The following is a 12,861-nucleotide window of genomic DNA, read 5'->3' as shown; positions in this document are numbered from 1 at the left end:
CATTCAGAAGCAATTTAATATTCCCAAAAGGGACTTCCATAAATATTTACAACTCAGGCATGCATGACAGTGTGAATCTCAAGATCTTATACAACGGTGTATCTCTCAGAACTGGTTGGCTCTTAAAAATGTCCTTGTAACTCCACCATTAGGGAAATGTATATCTAGAATTTATAACTCTTTGTTGCGGCCTTTAGAGAGAATCTAAACTAACTATTGCCACGATAAGTGGTCTGAACAAGATATTCATTTATCATAAGTTGAAAATAATACTTGTTCTTTGAGTATAATAATGCTTATTTCTCTGAGTCATTCAGATAGGACTATACACATTATTCTTCTAAATCAAACCTATCTAACTCCAAGTATTCTTCATAAAATTGGATACTATGAAAAATATACATGCTATACGCGCACCAGTTTGCCAAATGGAGATTTTATTCATCTGTTCTGGCATTGGTCCAGGCTGCACAGATACTGAGCTCTATCTTGGAAATTTTCAAAACTTACTTGGAACTTAAACTAGAGATATGGATTCTGGGGAAACGTGATATCTCCGGACTCTTTCTCAAAATTGCAATCTCTACAATTTTATTTGCATCAAGGAAATAATGGACTAGGAATTGGAGGAACAGGTCAACCCCCTATTCTCCAGCCTAGAGAAATGCTATTGACCGCTTCATTTTATTTGAAAAACTGACATATATACATAGGGGTAATCGAAAGATTTTTTTAAATAAAATCTGGAATCCTTGGTTTAATCAAATAGATAATGATTCTCCCATGATTATGCTAAAATACGGGATAGATTAGCAATGGGTTATCGACTATGGAGTGCTGCCCCGGTGAGACATCTATTTGTCTGCATGGTTGTACCTTATTTATACACGGTTTTGCTCTGCTCTATTCCATTTCCCAGGTCGCCTCTGCCTTATGGGTTCAGGGTGGGCTTGGGCGGGTAAACTATTTAGTTGCTCTATGTTGTCACGCCCGTGGGGTATGTGGATCCACTAGGCTGCTCCGCCGTAGCGGAGTAGCCGCTGGCCAAACTGCAGTCAATAACAGTCTCTGGGGTAAGAGTACCTGGGAGGTTGTTCAGGTAGATGCTCAGAGTAGCAGACATGTGGCACAGGTGATGTTTGGCGTGGCAGATGATACCAGACATGGCAGATGACACGGAACGTGACAGATGACAACACGACTCCAACACTAGATACAGCTCGGGAACAAGCACAGTTACGGGATACAGGTAGTAGGATACAGGAACACTGGAAGCAGGATAACAACTATGGGACCATTTGCACGACTAACATGGGAATACAACAACAATGCTCAGGCTAGGAGTGAAAGGGCAGAGCCCTTTATATATTCCAGGAAGTAAGGCTCCTTGCACACGACCATATATTTCATCCGTAATTACGGACCGTAATTACAGACCCATTCATTTGTATTGGCCACGAACACCTTTCCGTATTTTTACGGATGGGTGTCTGTGCTGAAAAAATTATAGAACCTGTCCTATTCTTATCCGTAATTACGGCACGGACTCTCCCATAGAAGCCTATGGGCGCTCCCATAAATACGGACGGCTACGGATGTGCATCGGTAAACCGTCCGTGGTGACATCATTTGCAGCCTGCCTTTTTTTCATGGAACCATATATACTAATCAAATACGGATGCATTATGGACCGTATTTGGGAATAATATTCTGTATATACGGATAAAATACGGATGACTATGGATCCGTATTTACGGACAGTATTTACGGATAGATGAACATACGGTCGTGTATATGGGGCCTAAGGGGACATTTAGTTGGTGCGCGCGCTGGCCCTTTAAGGCGCGCCAGCACCCTAGAGGCAGGAGAATGCAGCCGCGTGAGTTGGCGTTTCCTAGGTGGGAGACACCGACAAGCTCTTAGTGTCCTGCGGTCACGGTAAGTACAGCATGCTGGTGGTCAGCAACTGCGGACACAACAGTATCCCCCCCCTCTCTCTCTTGAGGAGAGTTGGGGCATTGATGTTCTCTTCTAGCTCCCAGGACCTCTCCTTAGGACCAAACCCTTTCCAGTCCACCAGATAGAAAGTCTTTCCGCCTACTTTCTTGTAGTCCAGGATCTCCTTCACTTCAAAGACATCAGAAGAACCGCTGGGAGCAACTGCAGAACCAGGAGATTTACTGTAGTGGTTCAGGACCACAGGCTGTAGGAGGGAAACATGGAATGAATTGGGGATTTTGAGAGTAGGAGGCAGTCGAAGTTTATAGGATACTGGGTTGATCTGCTGTAAAACCTCGAAGGGACAGAGGAACCTGGGAGCGTACTTGTGGGAAGGGATCTTCAGACGAATGTTCTTAGAGGAAAGCCAGACCTTGGCTCCGGGGAGAAACTGAGGAGGAACCCTTCTTTTCTTATCGGCATGTGTTTTCATGTGATTCACTGCCTGAAGAATTGCGGACTTGGTCTGCTGCCAAATATGAAGAAACGACCCAAATAAAGAATTGGCTGCAGGCACTTGAGACATAGTTGGTACAGGAAGAGGAACTCGTGGGTGCTGACTGTATAAAATATAGAACGGAGATTAAGTAGTAGACTTGCTAGTATGGTTATTGTATAAGAATTTCGCCCAAGGCAGGAGTTCCCAATTGTCATGCTGGACAGACATAATGACGGAGATAATTCTCTAGTATCTGGTTGATCCTCTCCACTTGACCGTTAGACTGTGGGTGATAGGCAGAAGAGAAATCCAGCTTCACATCTAAAAGATTACACAGGGCTCTCCAGAATTTAGACGTGAACTGTACACCCCAGTCAGAAATAATATGAAGCGGTAGTCCATGTAGACGAAAGATGTGTTGGACGAACAGATCTGCCAGATGAGGAGCTGAGGGGAGGCCCGTTAAAGGAATAAAATGTGGCATTTTGGAGAAACGATCCACCACCACACAGATCGTAGTACATCCAGCAGAAGAGGGAAGGTAAGCAATAAAGTCCATAGCAATGTGTTGCCAGGGAGCATCAGGCACCGAAAGAGGCTTGTGCAGGTTTAGAATGTGGTTTAGAATGTGGGGACTTGTTTAGAGCAGTCCAAGACATCCCTAGGTAGCGAGGGCCACCAGTAATGACGAGCAATAAAGTCCCGAGTCTTTCGAACACCAAAATGCCTGGCTAGTTTGGAATTATGCTCTCAGCAAATAATTATTTTCCGTCAGCAGGACGGACAAAGATCTTTCCAGGATGAATGTCCTTGATCTGCAGCAATAATCCTACAAGGATCCATAATATGTTGAGGTTTCTCTTCTGAGTCGTCAGTCTCAAATGATGATGGAGACAGGGCATCGGCCTTAATGTTTTTGTCCGCAGGGAGGATATGAAGAAGAAAATGAAACCTGGCGAAGAACAGCGACCAGCTAGCTTGACGAGGATTTAGTCGCTGTGCAGACTGCAGATATGTAAGATTTTTGTGGTCGGTGTAGATGATGATGGTGTGGGAAGATCACTCAAGCAGGTGTCTCCATTCTTCCAAGGCCAGCTTGACAGTGAGCAACTCTCGATCCCCAATAGAGTTTGGAGAAGAATCCCCAAGATACTGCTTTACCATTGGAACTGTTTTGAAACAGGAGTGCTCCAGCACCAATGGAAGAGGCATCAACCATTATGGAAAACCGCTGTGTAACATCAGAATGATGAAGAACAGAAGCAGACGTGAAGGTGTTCTTGAGGTTGGTGAATGCCGACAATGTCTCTGGGGTCCAGTCCTTAGCGTTCACTCCCTCTCTGGTGAGAGCTGAGATGGGAGCAGTAAGGGACGAGAAATTTGGAATGAACTGGCGATAGGAATTAGCGAATCCAATAAATCTTTGTATAGCTAAGAGACCCAGAGGACGTGGCCACTCCAAGATGGCATTCATCTTCTCCGGGTCCATTTGAAGACCACAATTGGAGACAATATAGCCCAGGAATGGCAAGGACCTCTTTTCAAATATGCACTTCTCCAGTTTTGCGTATAATTTATTCCCCCTTAGCCACAACAAGACTTGGCGTACATGCTTCCGATGCGTTGTTAGATCAGGTGAGTAGATCAAGATGTCGTCCAGATATACCACCACACAGACATTACAGGAGATCACGGAAGTTGTTGTTCATGAACTCCTGTAAAACCGCAGGAGCGTTACACAGTCCACATGGTCCCGGGTGTTAAATGCAGTTTTCCATTCGTCACCCTTTCGAATCAAGTTATAGGCCATGCGTAGATCCATCTTCGTGAATATCTTAGCTCCACGATCCTGTCGAATAGCTCAGAGATAAACGGCAAGGCGTACTTATTTTTTACCGTGACTTGGTTCAATCCACAGTAGTCGATGCATGGTCAGAGTGACCCATCCCTTTTCTCTACGAAGAAGAATCCAGCTCTGGCTGGTGAAGTAAACTTCCTGATGAACCCCCTGACCAGATTCTCCTTGACATACTGTGACATGGTGTAAAGGATCTGCCAGGCACTGCGGGGTTAACTCCCAGAACTAATCAGTCAGCACCTGAGAATACATCCCTGAGACTGACTCCTGCTTCCACCATTCAGGCTGGCAGGCTTAGGAGTGGGAGAGCCTATCGTAACCTGGCCAGACTCAGCTAGCTCCCGCCCTCGGCCTATTTAAGCCTGCACTTCCTGTCCCTCGGTGCTTGTTATTGCTTTTGTTTCCTTCCTTGTGGTTCCTGGCCCAGCTACAGCTCCTGCTATTTTTGATCCTGCTCCATACCGACCCTGGCTTACCGACTACTCTTCTGCTTTTCGTTTTGTACCTCGCACACTCCTGGCTTGACTCGGCTCGTTCACCACTCTGGTTGCTCACGGTGTTGCCGTGGGCAACGGCCCCTTTTCCTTGCTTGTGTTCCTTGTATGTTTGTCGTGTTTGTCGTGCACTTACTGAGCGCAGGGACCGCCGCCCAGTTGTACCCCGTCGCCTAGGGCGGGTCGTTGCAAGTAGGCAGGGACAGAGTGGCGGGTAGATTAGGGCTCACTTTTCCGTCTCCCTACCCCCTGCCGTTACACATGGCCTGGGTTTCAGGCAAGGAAAGTGGGGAGACTAGTCAATGAGGGAGAGACTTCAGGAAGCAACTCTATAGGACAGTCATTTGGACGATGAAGAGGGAAGGACCTCTGCCTGTTTCTTGCTGAAGACATCCGCGTATATTGTGGGGGTAATCCAGAGAGAGACTGAGGCAGTGGAGACAGAACAGGACGAACCTGAAACAAGCAGCGGTGCAGGCATCGGGGTCCCCACTGGAGGACCTCTCCGGAATTCCAACCAAGGACTGGAGGATGTTGGCGAAGCCATCGTAATCCCAATAGGATGGGGGTGATAGCTTTGAACAAGACGTAGAAAGCAATCAGATCAGAATGAAGGACTCCTATCTGCAGCCTTAGTGGTTTGGTGATAGACAGAATCGGGTCAGGCAGAGGTTGTCCATCTACAGAGGCGACCGCCAGGGGTTTCTCTAGAGGAACTGTGGCAAAATGGAGACGATCAACTATGTCCTGTTGGAAGAAATCTGCCGCCGCTACGCAGTCCAAGTATGCAGGCACACAGTGCGATCCTTCACTGGTAACAATAGACATGGGAATAGACAATTTGGGAGAGAATTTAGTGGTAGAGAGTGATTCACTTAGGTTAGTCTCTCCAATCAAACTTAGGTGCTGTAGTTTCCCAACTTTTGAGGGCATTGGCGCACAAAATGTCCCCTGTGGCCACAGTACAGACACAATCCAGTCGATTGTCTGCGTTGTCGTTCCTGGTCAGACAATCAGAGTCTATCTACCTGCATAAAACAAAATACAAAAACATACAATACTTACTAAATGGGCAGGTAGACACCAGTTTCCAACAGGACGCAGACAAGCCAAAAATTCCACAGAGGGAGAGTGCCCAGGTGCACTAAATAGTGATAGCCACTCCCACTATTCTTGAGGGGAGTGGCTGCTCAGTGTTATCACTGCACAAAACCAAAGCTTCAAATAATGTGCCAGTCGCAAGGCATAGCGTATCTTTCTGGATTACAGCCTATTAGTCACGCCCAGAGTATTAGATCAGACAGGCTGTCCTGCACGCCACACCAGGCACTGGCACATAATGCTCTCCCAACATTATAAGGCCTGGCTGCATCCTGAAAAATGTGTATCCATGATAAACTTAAGGTAATAGTTTATATTTTGGTCAAAATACGCAAGCTCACCGTCTTGCGAATCCTTACACTAGAACTTTTCGTTCCCTACATAAAAGCAATACACAGGAAAAAGGGGAACATAGATTTACTCAAAAAACAAAACACAAAAGTAGGCCATACCTACTAAATGGGCAGGTATCTACCTGCATAGGCTACTCCGAAGGTGTAGTAAGAGAGGGTAGTAGCGGCATTTGAAATTTCGGTGCCAGTCGACAAGGTCTCCTCTCCCTGTGGACTTCTAGAGTGCGCTATTGGATCCGGGTAGCCAGAAGTATTAAGGCATCCAAGGTAACAGGAAGTTCTCTAGCTGCCAGTTCATCCTTAATATGAGGAGCAAGACCCTGCCAAAAGGTCGCCACCAGGGCCTCATTATTCCAAGCCAGCTCCGCCGCCAGTGTATGGAAAGAGATAGCGTACTCTCCTACAGTTGACTTCCCCTATATGAGGGTTAGCAGTGAGGCAGCAGCAGAGGATGTTCGACCCGGTTCCTCGAACACTGTATGGAAAATCTCTAGAAACAGGGATAGTTTAGAGAATTCCGGGCCCTCTCGTTCCAAGATGGAAATGCTACCTTGGCCTCAGCTGAGGGGAAGAGATGGGCACGTAACCTAAAGTGGATCGTACATTGATTGATGAAGCCTCTACAGGCCCTAGGGTCCCCATCATAGCAAGGCAGTAGAAGCAGCAAAATTGTAGATCCAGGGCAGGCAGGTGGGGGTATCAGGTAATGAAACAGTAGCAGCATTCAGAGGAGGCACAGTAGGATGATCCAAACAGGTGATAATTGAATTTACTGCCTGTAGGAGCTGATCCTGGCGTGCCCGCAGATCAGGCATGTCTGTTTGAATCACCTGAATTGCCTTTGTAGGTAGACCAGCGGTATCCATGGCCTGAGCGTACTGGGCCTGAGCATACTGTCACACCTGTGTGGTATGTGGACCCACTAGGCCGCTCCGCCATAGCGGAGTAGCAGCTGGCCAATCTACAGTCAATAACAATCTCTGGGGTAAGAGCACCTGGGAGGATGTTCAGGTAAAGGCTCGGAGCAGCAGATATGTCGCACAGGTGTTGCTTGGCATGGCAGATGATACCAGACGTGGCAGATGACACCGAACGTGGCAGATGACATCACGACTCCAACACTAGAAACAGCTCAGGAACAAGCACAGTTATGGGATACAGGATACAGGTAGTAGGATACGGGAACACTGGGAGCAGGATAACAACTAAGGGGCCATTTGCAAGACTAACATGGGAATACAACAACGCTCAGGCAAGGAGTGGAAGGGCAGAGCCCTTTATATAGTCCAGGAAGTAAGGGGATAGGTTAGGGAACGTTTAGTTGGTGCGCGCTGGCCCTTTAAGGCCGGGGACGAGCGCGTGTGCCCTAGAGGCAGGAGAATGCAGCCGCGTGAGTTGACGTCTCCTAGGAGGGAGATGCTGACAAGCTCTTAGTGTACCAGCTCTTAGTGTTCAGTGTGCCGGAGGTCAGCGATCGAGGACACAACATATATAGCATAAATTTATTTTTCTCTTTTTTGTGCAAATGTATGACTATGTTTTATATTATTAATATTTAAAAAAAAACAAAAAACAAGTGTGATCTGCATGCTGTCCATCAATGTATGTATTGCATCCACCCTACAGATGTTAGTAGGAAAGTATTTCACCCCAGTATCTGCAGACTCTATTCTTGGGGTCTTTGGCATCCTACTTTCCCTATTGAACCAACAGAACCTTTGACAGAAGAGTCACCAGTCTGGTATGGCATTGAACTCACCCCAACAAAGTAGCTGTCGAGTCAAAAGGCAGGGACATCATTTTGTGGGACTACGATGATCTAAATAACACCATGATCCATGGAGTAAGGCCTCATGCACACGACCGTATTTTTTCCCACCCGTAAATACTGGCGTAAATACGGGTTCGGTGTCACACGTATTCCACCCGTTTTGCACCAGTATTTACGAACCCGTGCCCGTAAATATGGGTCCGGTGTCACACGTATTCCACCCGTATTTACGAGCACGTTTTTGGCGGCAAAATAGCACTGCACTAATCGGCAGCCCCTTCTCTCTATCAGTGCAGGATAGAGAGAAGGGACAGCCTTTTCTGTAATAAAAGTTAAAGAAATTCATACTTACCCGGCCGTTGTCTTGGTGACGCGTCCCTCTCTTCACATCCAGCCCGACATCCCTGGATGACGCGCAGTCCATGTGACCGCTGCAGCCTGTGATTGACCTGTGATTGGCTGCAGCGGTCACATGGCCTGAAACGTCATCCAGGACGTCGGCCTGGATGTCGAGAGGGACGCGTCACCAAGGCAACGGGCGGGAGACCGGACTGGAGGAAGCAGGAAGTTGGCGGTAAGTATGAACGTCTTTTATTTTTATTTTTTACAGGTTTATACTGATCGGTAGTCACTGTCCAGGGTGCTGAAAGAGTTACTGCCGATCAGTTAACTCTTTCAGCTCCCTGGACAGTGACTATTTACTGACGTCGCTTAGCAACGCTGCCGTAATGACGGGTGCACACATGTAGCCACCCGTCATTACGAGAGCTCCATAGACTTCTATGGACTGTCCGTGCCGTTATTACGGCCTGAAATAGGACATGTTCTATATTTTTCAACGGCACGGGCACCTTCCCGTGAGAAAACGGGAAGGCACCCGTCGCCAATAGAAGTCTATGAGCCCGTTATTACGGGTCGTAATTACGACCCGTAATAACGGGAGTTTTTACGGTCGTGTGCATGAGGCCTAAGTATGGTGAAGTGCTGCAGCAGCAATGACGGTATAAGTAAATAGTTGCTTTTTCATCACCTTTCTCTTCTCCTACCAAATGAAATTGGAGGCTGTAATACAGGGATGAAATTTGACCCATTTAATCCTAACAAGCTGTTTACGCCATCAGTTGTAGGCAGCACCATCCTGCAAGACTTCACTGGATGGACCATACAGACATTTACAAACACTGAAGACCGGCTGAAGGGCCTGATCTGTTCATTAAAATAAAAGAAGGTGGGCGCTCCAGTATAAAGAAAATAGGGGGCTAAGGAATGCCTAATCAATATAAATCAGATGTATCATACCTGTCATCTACACACATTTGTTGCAACCTTGAGGCACTGTATAAACCTGGACAAACAATGTTCCCTGTGAAAAAGTTTACAAAATCGCTTCCTCCAGAAGGAAGAAAACATTCTCTCTAGCGCCACCTACAGATGACTACCCTGAAAGTTAACCCCTTAAGGAAACAGATAATTTTGGCCTCGAGGACAGAACAATTTTTTTTATATTTTCCTCTTTGCATATCGGCGCTCATAACTTTTTTATTTTTTGTACGACGTAGCTGTATGAGACTTTGCTTTTTGCAGGACGAGTTGTACTTTATGTAGGTAAGGCCTCATGCATACTTCTGTTTTTTCCTTCAGGGTGCTAGCCGTTATTTTGACGGCTAGCACCCTGACCCATTCATTTCAATGGGGCCATGCACACTTCAGTTTTTTTGACGGTCCTGTTGTTCCGTTCCGACAAAAGTAGAGCATGTCCTACTTTGGTCCGAGATTCCGTGACCGTGGGGCCCGTACAAGTCAATAGGTCCATTAAAAATACTGAAGGCACACGGAAGGCATCCGTGTGCCGTCCGTGAGTGACGGAGCCATTGCCAGGCGGGTAGAAGAACACATAGAGAGAGATATTGCACTGCACTAATCGGCAGCCCCTTCTCTCTATCCAGCAATCATCGCCAGCCTCTTCTCTCTATCCAGCTCTAATTAGCAGCCTCTTTTCTCTATCAATGCTGGATAGAGAGAAGAGGCTGGCGATCAGTGCTGGATAGAGAGAAGGGGCAGCCCTTTCGAGCAGAGTTTCCGCAGCGGAACGCAGCGATTGAAAGAAAAAGAAGTTAATTCGTACCCCTGCCGTTGTCTTGGTGACGCGTCCTTCTTTTGACATCCAGTCCGACCTCCTTGGATGACGTGGCAGTCCATGTGACTGCTGCAGCCTGTGATTGGCTGCAGCGGTCACATGGGATGAAACATTATCCCAGGAGGCCAGACTGGAGGAAGAAGCAGGGAGTTCTGGGTAAGTATAAACTTTTTTTTCCTGAGTTGTGATTTTTGCAGCGGAAGTCGCTGCACTTGACTATTTGTTGCGGGTTTTTGAAGGAAACATTAGAAATCTATATTGTGAGTGCCGCCCATGGTACTCACTGTCCAGCGGTAGTCACTGTCCAGGGTACTGAAAGAGTTACTGCTGATCAGTGCAGCCCCTTCTCTCTATCCAGCACTGATCAGCAGCCTCTTCTCTCTATCCAGCACTGATCGTAACTCTTTCAGCACCCTGGGACAGTGACTACCGCTGGACAGTAAAGATTTCTAGTGTTTCAGGACCCTGTCGCTGTCCCTGCTGTGTACCGCTACTCAAAATAAAACGCTGTGCCCGAAATTTATATCGGGTGCATAGTGTGAATGGGAATTAGTTTCCTCTCGGAAATGGAAACACGGAAGTGTAGACACGGGAACCACACTGATACAATCACGGACACACAGATCCGTGAAAAATGGCCGTGAAAACGGTGATGGAAGTGTGCATGAGGCCTAACACTTTTTGGTACAAATACATTATCGTTTAAGTTATATACATTTTTATTTTGGCAAAAATGCCTTAAAATAGCAGTTCCGCTGCAGTTTTATTGAATTTTTTTTTATACCATACACCAATCATCAGAAATAATGTTATAGATTTGTTGTACAGGTTGTTATGGCCGCGGCGATACCAAATATGTGTATATTATTTCATCTTTTGGGACTTATATTTTGTAAAGTTGATTCATTGTAAAAAATGTGTATTTCTGTGTATTTTTTTCACTAATATTTTTTATTTGACATTACTTTATATATTTATTTTTTTTCTTATTCAAAGTTTTTATTGAGTTTCAATACACAAAGTTATAAGACATAGTGGAGGGAAGGCCTCCACACAATAAACGGACGAACAACTAACAAGGTCAAGGACCAAAGCAAAAAACAACAAAAACAAAAAATGTGCATCACCACTCCATACAAAGGACATTGTTCAGTATATGTCAGCAGCATGAATGAGCCAAGAAACAAAACATCAGAACATACATTGAGGCCACTGAATTCAAGCGAAGAAGGAGAGGCACATTACCCTGGACAGGGAAAGAGAAAGAATAGAAAAAGGCCCCAAGAGAGGGAGGAATAGGAGGGAGGGGAGAGGAAATGGGGATCCTGGACTCCAGATCCGGGGTATTATGAGTGAAAACAGCAGCGAGCAAGCACCACAGTACACTTCACAGGGGCATAGGCCGACTCAGGTTACCGCCGTGAGGTAAGAAGAGGAAGAAAGGAACACTATCCATGGAGACCATGTAGACGTGTATTTTACCACAGCTGCCGGGGAGTGAGCCACCAGGTGTTCCATTTGCTGTATCAAGGCAACCTCCCGAATCCACTCATCTAATGTTGGGGGTATTGCCGTTTTCCACCTACGCGGGATCACTGATTTTGCAGCGCCTGAAGGAGATGTCTAGTCAGGGTTTACTTTTTTTTTTTAATTAATGTAACTTTTTTTTTTAATACCATAGAGGGATTTTTCATTTTGATTTTGATTTTTTAACTTTAATGTACTTAGATATATCTATATGCCAGCCTGTGTGCTGCTTGTACACCTCAGTATGCCCTAACAACAGAGACTATGGTCAGACAGCTCTGGGGTCCTGCAATGGACTCTGGGCTGTCTGGCCATACAAGGTATGGGCCTCGCTCGCATCACAGGGATTTTCTGTGACACGATTAAACGGGAGTCGCCCTTTCTCCTATTCACTTTGAATGCCTCGTTCAGCTTTGATCGTGGCATTCAAGGGGTTAACAGCGGAGAGAAGAGGTTTCTCTTCTCTCCACCGTGAGAGCAAGGCTGCAGCTGTGTATTACAGTCGTTGCCCTGCTCCTGATCCCGCGGACACACTGGCTGTCACATAGGATGAGAATGCTCGTCGTAATGCGGCAAGCACCCACCGCTCGTCCTGTATCGGCAACCAGTTAATGAGCAATCCTTTAGTCTGAATTCACACGAGGCAGATTTACTGCAGAAATTTCTTGATTTACCTGAATGGGGTTGTACTGGCAGAAAGCACATGGTTTTCTCAAAGCCCCATTCAGATGAATCGACAGTCACAGACATTTCTGCAACAAATCTGCCGCGTGTGAATTCACCCTTATAGAGCCTTGAAACATGACTCTAAGGCTGGATTCACACGAGCACATTACGTCCGAAATGGACGCAACGTATTTCGGCCGCAAGTCCCTTACCGAACACACTGCAGGGAGCCAGGCTCCTAGCATCATAGTTATGCTATGATGCTAGGAGTCCCTTCCTCGCTGCCGGACAACTGTCCCGTACTGTAATCATGTTTTCAGTACGGGACAGTAGTTCCATGGAGAGGCAGGGACTCCCAGCATCGTACATAACTATGATGCTAGGAGCCCAGCTCCCTGCAGTGTGTTCGGTCCGGGACTTGCGGCCGAAATACGTTCCGTCCATTACGGACGTAATGTGCTCGTGTGAACCCAGCCTAAGGCTTTATTCAGACGACCGTGTTCGGTCCGTGATATAC

This window comes from Rhinoderma darwinii, chromosome 6, assembly GCF_050947455.1.
Source record: "Rhinoderma darwinii isolate aRhiDar2 chromosome 6, aRhiDar2.hap1, whole genome shotgun sequence".
Lineage (NCBI taxonomy): Eukaryota > Metazoa > Chordata > Amphibia > Anura > Rhinodermatidae > Rhinoderma > Rhinoderma darwinii.
This window is presented reverse-complemented; position numbering follows the sequence as displayed.